General features: G+C 31.0%; 1 long non-coding RNA gene across 2 annotated transcripts; it reads left to right on the top strand.

Moving 5' to 3' along the window:
• The first annotated feature begins 217 nt into the window (after positions 1 to 217).
• Positions 218 to 1,906, top strand: LOC110719715. 2 transcript variants are annotated; one of them, XR_002511163.1, is made up of 3 exons: positions 218 to 544; positions 1,244 to 1,587; positions 1,685 to 1,906. It is a non-coding gene; the product is annotated as an uncharacterized LOC110719715 (long non-coding RNA). The 2 variants fall into 2 exon arrangements; XR_002511162.1 differs by lacking the exon at positions 218 to 544 and having other exon boundaries at positions 913 to 1,587.
• Positions 1,907 to 9,094: the final 7,188 nt, after the last annotated feature.

Here is a 9,094-nt window from a genome sequence, read left to right as displayed (position 1 = left end):
GTACTTATTGTATAGTTTATTGGGACTGAAATTTTGAGTGGTTATTGTTAGGGGTGTACATGAACAGGACCGGACCTGAAAACCGACCTGACCCTGACCTGTTGGGACCGGACCTGACCCTATTTCCTGTAGATTCAGGTCCGGTCCCGGTCCTTGAAAATCAAGGTTTCCGGTCCCGGTCCGGATCAGGTCCAAACCCGGGGTTTTCAGGTCTGGACCTGAAACCCGTTGAAAATGCGTTTTTTATAAAAAAAAATAAAATAAAAAAAAATCCCAAATTTCAAAAGAAGTCAGTTTCATTTTTGTTAACACACTAACCCTAACTCACTTCTCTCTCTCTCTCTCTCTCTCTCTCTCTCTCTCTCTCTCTCTCTCAGCCGACAAGCAAGCACGGCAACACCCACTCCCTCCAGACCACCGCCCAGGCGCCCAGACACAAGTCGGAAGTCGCCACCGCCCACCAGACGTCCAGACCAGCAGTGACTACACGCTGTACATCCTGCAACGACGAGTCGACGACTACACCCTGCATCTGCATCTCACTGTAAGTTCTTTTTTTTTTTTTAATTAAATCTAATTATATTTGAATTGGGTATTTTGTATTTCAATTGCTTATAATGATTGTTTGATGTTTGCATGTTTGTAAGTTCTGTTTTTTAGTTAATTTTTTTTTCGAATTCATGATTTTTTTTTGAGGTTTTTTTTTTATTTATTTTAAGTAACTGTTTTTGAATTATTTTAGTTCATTTGTTTCGAATGCATGTTGAATTTTGGTATCCTGTAAGTTCTTTTTTTTTAAATTAAATCTAATTATATTTGAATTGGGTATTTTGTATTTCAATTGCTTATTATGATTGTTTGATGTTTGCAAGTTCTGTTTTTTAGTTCATTTTTTTCGAATTCATGATTTTTTTTGAGGTTTTTTTATTTATTTTAAGTAACTGTTTTTTAATTATTTTAGTTCATTTGTTTCGAATGCATGTTGAATTTTGGTTTCTTTCGATTTGTGTGTTTAAAATCTGTTTATTCCGTGAATTTGCTGGGAGTAGATTGATAAATCAGAAAAGATTGATAAATCTGTTTAAAGTAGATTGATAAATCTGTTTAAAATCTGTTTCTTTCGAATTTAGTTCATATTGTAGAATTTGCTGCCTTGTTGGTGTATTGTATATTTGTATGTATTCTGTTTATTTTGTGAATTCAATTTGAATTGTAATTGAATTCTATCGTTTTATATGTTTAGGATCAACAAGAACCACGGATTCTTACTCTTGCAATGTAAGTTGTTCTCACATTTTTTTATAAAATGTTATGTGTTTATAATTGTTACTTAAAAATTACTTATATTGTGTATAATTATATTGAAGATTGTGTATAATTATATTGAAGATGGAGAGCTCTCAATCCAAAAGATCTGCTGCTTTTTCTCAAGAAATGTCACAACCACTTTTTGAAAAGGATATGGAAGAATTGCAATCTACTTTGCCTCCAGATAAGAAGTTAAAAGCGGGGCGGGAATACATATGGAACAGAAAAAGTAAGAGGATATGGAAGAAAATTTGAAAGAGTTACAAGAAATGGAGAAAGGTAGTATTAATTTTATGTACTTGTAATTTTGTTACACCAAATTTATTATTTCATTGTTATCATTCATTAATATATTCTATAATGTTTTTTTATTTAGAGGTGCAACATGATGTATCTAACGATGGAGACGATGAAGTTGTTTTCGTTGACTCATTAGTGTGAATCACGCAATCAAAGGGAAAGCAACTCGCCAAAATTCAAGTTGTCTTTGGATAATTTATGTATTTCTAGTATTTGAGACTTAGAGACTTTATGTAATTTAATGAATTATTTGTTATATTTGAGACTTATAGATTTTATGTAGTTTTTGTCATTGATATTTTCAGATTTTATGTAAACAGGTCTATAATTAGGTCCAACAGGTTATTTATTTTCTTTAAAAAAAAACAAAAAAAAAAAAACACACAAAACAGGTCTGTTCAGGTCTGGACCTGACCCGGACCTGATTGCTCAGGTCTGGACCTGACCCGGACCTGCTGAATCAGGTCCGGTCCCCGGTCCTCAGAATTGGCTGATTCAGGTCCCGGTCCTAACAGGTCCGGTCCAGGTCCGGTCCGGTTTTGGACCGGTGTACAGCCCTAGTTATTGTTGCCTTATTTTAATTTATTATAGTTAGACGGGAAATAATGCATCCGTAGAAGTTTTTGAATTTGAGTACTACTCCTAATGATCAATTACAATAATTAGTGGTTTATCTATCCTTGGGAAAGAACCAGAAAAAAAAAAAAAAACAATGGTGTAAGAAATAGAAAACAAAAATTCAGTTATAATAGAAAATAGAAGAGAAAACAAGGTTTCATCGGAAGCCAACTCAGACTAGAAAGAGTGATACAAGAACATCAACAAAGGTGATAGATTATAAAATATATTTTTAGCCTCAACCAAGCTTAACCTTTTGGTTGAGTTGATCCTCTAACATGGTATTAGAGCCAGCGTGACACAAAGGTCACGAGTTCGAATCTCATCCACCTTCCTTTTAAAGTGGAATATTAAACGTTGGGGATGGTGGGGTCCATGCTACATCCACACTTCAAATCCAATGAACCCTCGTGTAAGGGGGAATGATAGATTATAAAACATATTCATGGGCCTCAACCATCAGCTTAAGCTTTTGGTTGAATTGGTCCCCCTAACAAAAGGAGACCAACAAGAGCAGCGGAGAACCTAGAGTTGTGACCACGAAATTAAACAATAGGATGATGTACTTCGAACAACTACGACAATTAGGAAGCAAATTGCTAGGAAGGTGTAGTTTAAACCCTGTTAAAATTGGAATGTAATTTTTAGGCTAAAGCATCCTTCTGTACGAAGTATGTCACATTCCTTTCTCACTGAAAACTTTTTAGAAAGGGTGATTATTCTTTCTTCGATCAACTAGTTTGGCACAACGATTATCAAACCACCCAATAATCTATAATTCAAGCATATTATAGTTATCATATTGATGATTGAAAAGACTGGATTATCTAATAGAAGGCTTAGATAAATAAATGATACTTGTAATACTTAACTATGATGATGGGATGTTGGATAATGTAGATAGAAGGAAGTAATATTGACAATATTTAGCACCAAAAAAAATGTTGACTAAATTAGGGAGTATGGAATAATGAAGGTCAAAAAACTCCAAAATAAAAGGAAAAAAGAAAAACGATAGAGGAGGGACACCCACGTGGAGACCAATACGGTTGGTGTTGGTTTCCTATCTCTGTTGCACTTGGTCTTTGGCTTGCGAATGAGAAACACCCCAAGTTGAATTATGAGTTAGCGTTTTACTCTAATAATAATATTATTATTGTTATTACTGCGTATAATAAAGTTACTCATGTATTTATTTTATTAATTAATCATCTCCTAGGTTTCACCATTATTAAGGTTGGCACCAATTCATAAGTTTATTTCATTATATTATAATTATTATACTCCAAAAAGGCAAAGTGAATAAAGTATAATTAATGGTGAACTAATTATTGATTTGTTTATGAACTAACTTTGTACGGCACAAAGCCAAATAAAATCAAAGCATATGAGATTATAATCCATGTGAAGACAATCATGGGAATTAGGCAATTTCTTGAAAGTTTGTTAGTGGACTCTCTAATCCTCTCAATTACATCATATTAATATTTTAATGTCAATTTGTTTAAGTATTATTTGACATTATTATAATTTTTTTTTAATAATATAAATGGAGTTGAGTGGGAATTTGGTTCCTCTTGATGAGTTTTATTCAATGGTGCAAATCAAAGCTTTTACTTCCTTTTTTTTTTTTCCCTTCTTCTTTGACCCTTTTAAGCCTTCTCTATCATTAATTGATTTAGTAAAATTCTTGCTCTTTTGCTTAATATATGTGATTTGGTGTATCAAAACTTAACTTGATACCCTAGAATTAGCACCTTTCTTCTCTCACCCTTTGTTACTATTGAGAGTTTTAAATAAAACCATGTTGACAAGAGGAAAAAAATATACAAGGAACACATAAAGTCCTTTGCTTTATTTAGTTTATCAAGAGGTTGATTCTTTACCTTTTAAACTGAAAGGTAAGTTTTAGTCTGTTTTAGAAAAATTGCAATAATTCAAATTTTGCATTATTTACACATTAACTTGAATATATAATCCGTATTTATTTTTTAATATTAATTTACAAAAACTAGTTAGTTATCAATCCGAATGGTGCAACGCCAAAGCATTGGATAGAAAATTTCAGGATTATATCACTAATACAAAATGGGCTTCACGGAACAATGACTATCAAAGTTTAGGAAATAAACCTCAGAAGATGTTCGCAATTATGTTTTCTCCAATTTTTTTCAATCTACTATTTACAAACTTTTGGGCTTTGGCACATGCTAGCTTATGCTTAAAGAATTTTTGTGCGTGCTCCATATAGTTTATGGTCAAATATATTTTCACAATTAAAGCAAATTAAATATGCTATTCGTTCTCCTATATACGAGTCTGCCCTTGCATCATTTTACACACTTTGATCATTGAACCTGATTTTGCAATCTAGTTATCTTAATTATATTTCCAAAATACCTTAAAATTTAATCACAACACACCTTCTTCAAGTGACATACTAATATTTTCCCTTCAAAAAAATAAAAAATAAAATAAAAAGTGACATACTAATATTTAACCATCAAAATTATTAAAACCTTCTATCAATAACCATGGCATGTTAAATACGAATTAGGTCCCGAGGTCATTCATTTAATTGTCCTCATAAATATTGAATCTCACTCTTTTCAATTCACAAGCTAAAAATTCATCATAATAATCAAGTTGCAATTAAAACTATGTTCCATTGATTTAATTTGGTCGGAGGACAGTGAAGAATTTCAACCTTAAATTTCTCTTGTCAAATGGATTTTGCTCCAATAAGATGAATTGACTTGTGGCATATTCCACAACTAAAGTATATAATTTCTACAAATTAGTTAGATCAGAAAATCGACTTCAATGGTGACACTCTATAAAAATGCCAAAGAAATCAAATATAAAAACTATGTAGTTGCTAATTGATACCCTTAAATCTAAATATTGTAGGTTGACCTGGCTACAAATTTCACAAATATATAGGATAAGTAGTGATCATTTTCTCCAAGGAATCACTTCATTTAGTATTAAGTGTAATCATACTCCGCATTAATTTTTGCAAGAAAACTTGAATACACGTAATATTGGGACTGAATATTCAAAAACAATTAACATACATCATATAGACGGCTGCAAATCCGAAATTTGAACACGCCTCTAAAAAAATTCATACATCATTGAATATATAATTGCCAAACTTGTGATAGGTCTCACAATGTGTCAAGTGAAGACTACGAATTTTAGCTAACATAATTTGTCATATGTCAATTTAAAAGTTATGAAATACTCTTTCATAATATGGTTTATAAATGTCCTACTCGGAAATTTAATTGGAAAACGGAATTTACATATTCATTGATTTTGATAGGTGCTAAAGCCATAAGAAATACATCAAACTCTCTTCTTTGCCTCACTTTAACAAACTATGGATTAAAGCAATTTAAGCTGATTTTGTCATACTTCCAAGAATCTAATTAAGTACTAATGATTCAATATTAATTTAGTGCTAAAACATATTGCAAGTTGATTTATGTATAAGGTATTCTGTACATGTTGACATCCGTAGTTGTTTGAAACTTTATATATTTAGTCTAATAATAAAATAAAATCATTGTTCGAGTCACAAGTTTGATGAAGATACTGTAAAGCATATTCATTTATGACTCCGATGAACAAATCATGATTACATGCTTAATTAGATTTTATTCATATTAATATATACTTCAAAGAAAAATTAAATAATTATGTAATAATATTGTAATGTATAGAAAAATTATTATCTCAATTTATGCAGAATATAGCATATTATAAAATTTGCGTTTGTTAAACCAAATAGCCCAAATGTTGACTACGTTAGGCTTAAAGATACTCGACTGGTAGAAGGCGATGATAAATTGATAATACATGGCAAAAACTTAATTGGGCCTTTGGGAATGCGGTCACTTTTATTTGGCCCTTTTGGTCTGCCCGATTTATATTTTACTGATATATTTTTTTTCTTTGATAAAACCTATTTTATTGATTTCAGACACATTTCAAATTTGTTTTTGACATATTTGTCTCAACAAGTAATATCATTTTTTTTTAAACACGTAGTGTCAATCATAGTCGATAATTTTGATTAAGAAACTTAGAAACTATAAGTATTCTATTTCACCTACTTTTTCTGTTCAATGTTATTTGTTACATGTTGCTTTTATGATCAACTTTTAATAAGAGTTGATAAGTTTAAATTAGATAAGAACAGGATAAATAACTTTAGATAAGCTTTTGATATGGGTTAATAAGAGCTATCCAAATACAAGTAGCATAAGTTATAGTTAGCTCATATAACTTCTACTAGTATATACCCCGGGCAATACTACGGATTCAATACGCGATATATATGCTTAAAATAATCATTACATTAATTGGCTAATTATCAAATTAGTATAATCATTTTCTATAAGGTATTATAACTAATGTGTATATCCACGCTATTGGAAATATTTGTTGATTTAAATCTTCATTAGCGAAAGGGTAATTTAATTATACAGGGTTGATTAACATGTCACAAAAGTTAATTAAAAATAAGTATGGAAATGGGTCAATTATAAAATTAAGAAGTGATTTATTTGTTTTTGTTCATTTGAAAAGTGATTAACTGATTATATAATTATCAATTAAAACAAATGTGGATAATCCTTAATTAAGGAAATGAGTCATATTCCCATATAACCCCACATAATTTTAATGTGCCTTAGCTTGTATATTTTTTTCTTTTATTATTATAAAATATTAATAATGGTTGGGTATGCACGAAAATTGTATCAAACTATATGTATGCTATATATACTGCTCTTTAATTAATATAAAAATACCTCTTTAACTGTGCTTAGAAGTGTTGTTACAGGAACTTTTATTAATTTCTCTCTGTGTTTATCAAACAATACAAATGTTGACTTTGCCGTATCATCTTCCACCTCTACTTCTACCCTTTATCTGTGTAATTGGTTACTTTTAGTAGTTGGAATGATCAATAGTTATGTTGTGTTTATTTTTATTATAAATCTGATTATTACCTTAGTATGGGGATATCCTGGGCTTCCATGCATTTGAAGCAAAAAAATCTACCACCATCTTTTTGGAGCTTAGATCTACACTTAGCACATGATGAAAATAACCAATCACTGTCTGGTTTAGTTCCGGATATCATAGCTTAGCATACCACTTTAGTACCATCTTTGATATTGTTGCTAAATAAAACCTGCGTAAGTTCATCTAATTTCACTGACTTTGATTCATCATTGTTCTCTCTGTATTTGGTAGGGTAAGTACTTCTATGCAACTTTTTGTTCTCCTGTGGAAAAAAAATAAAATTGGGAGAAGTATGAGTACTTATAATACATGGTTAAATTGATTTTATGTATGAATAATATAATTGATGTGTAATTACCCTTGTATGAATTCATTTACTTTTTGGTATGTCTATGTCTTTGTATATTTTTGTTGCTCCATTGGATAAAAAAGTTATATTACCTGTACTTTGAAATATAATATTAGTTCACAATTCACATACACAATTGATTAAAAATGGTATGATGTTGTGTTATGGAGATTCAGATAGTATGATGTTGTGTTATGGAGATTCAGATACATACCATTAAATGTTCTAATTCTAAGAGATGTAATGATTAGCCATTAGCACAATTGGTACATTGTCTACGCTGAGATGGTAGTTGAATGTTTCGGCTATTTTCCCCTTAGTGTTATCAAGTATGTCTGTCCACTGTATAAAAAATATGAGAATAGTGACTGATTAGGTAATTAATATAGATATATAATTGAGTATAAGGTTTTAATACTAAATAGTCATACCTTGTGTGTTCTAATGTGATTCGTTGCTTGATTAATTCATCATCTCCCAGTTCAAACTTATGTCTAGGGATTTTTGGATCATCTTTCTCTAGTAATTGAGTCGAGGTTGCAAAATTGAAAAATATCATGAGATCATTTGTGACAATCCTCCACTCTTTCTTATTAGGTGTCACATTGAAGTGCTTAATCATATAAATACATCCCTCTTTGAGCTTTTCTCTAAAATCTTCTCTTTTAACTGAAGCATGTATGTGTTGATCCTGTTTAAGTAGCTTAGTTAGTTCTTATTTCAAAGACATATTAGGTTAATAATAAAAACTATTGGAAAAATACATGTGCAAAAACTAGTATCATGTCAGTACCTAGAAACTGATTATTCTTCGGGCTAATTACATCTCACATTCTAGTGATTCTTACATTTAAAGTCCAATCTTTTATCTCATTGCTAATCTTCAAGTCCTTGATGAGATTGTAATTGTCTAGTTCCTACGATGCCCTTTTTATTCATAAGAAAAAAAAACATGTTAATTACATATAAAATACAGAAGGGCAAAAAACTGACTGTTGACCAAGTTAATTCAATTGGCAAAATTAAGGTTTAAAAACTTTTTGGGACTGTTTTTGGGTTTTCAATTTTTTTGTGTATATTCCTTGAGAGCAGCGTTTACAGGCATTATATACAAAAGCAGTTGCCTAAAGAGGCTCCTAAAAATACTCCTGTAATTAGGGGTAATTGATAATATACAGCAAAACTAGTAAGAAAAATATTCTACTTACTACAAATATTTTACAGAATAATTTCCTAACACTCCCCCTCAAGTTGGGTTGTCGGATCTTCAACACCCAACTTGGATAATGCTCCTTCAAAGGCCTGTGTTGTAACAGCCTTGGTCAAAATATCTGCTAGTTGGTCTTCGGATCTCACAAACGGAAGACTTATCACCTTTGCTTCTAGGTGGTCCTTGATGAAATGCCTATCGATCTCCACATGTTTTGTGCGATCATGTTGAACTGGGTTTTCTGAAATACGAATTGCTGCTATATTGTCACA

The sequence above is a fragment of the Chenopodium quinoa genome, unplaced genomic scaffold (genome assembly GCF_001683475.1).
Source record: "Chenopodium quinoa cultivar QQ74 unplaced genomic scaffold, ASM168347v1, whole genome shotgun sequence".
NCBI lineage: Eukaryota > Viridiplantae > Streptophyta > Magnoliopsida > Caryophyllales > Amaranthaceae > Chenopodium > Chenopodium quinoa.
The sequence above is the reverse complement of the archived record's forward strand: the minus strand, read 5'-3'. Positions and strand labels throughout refer to the sequence as shown.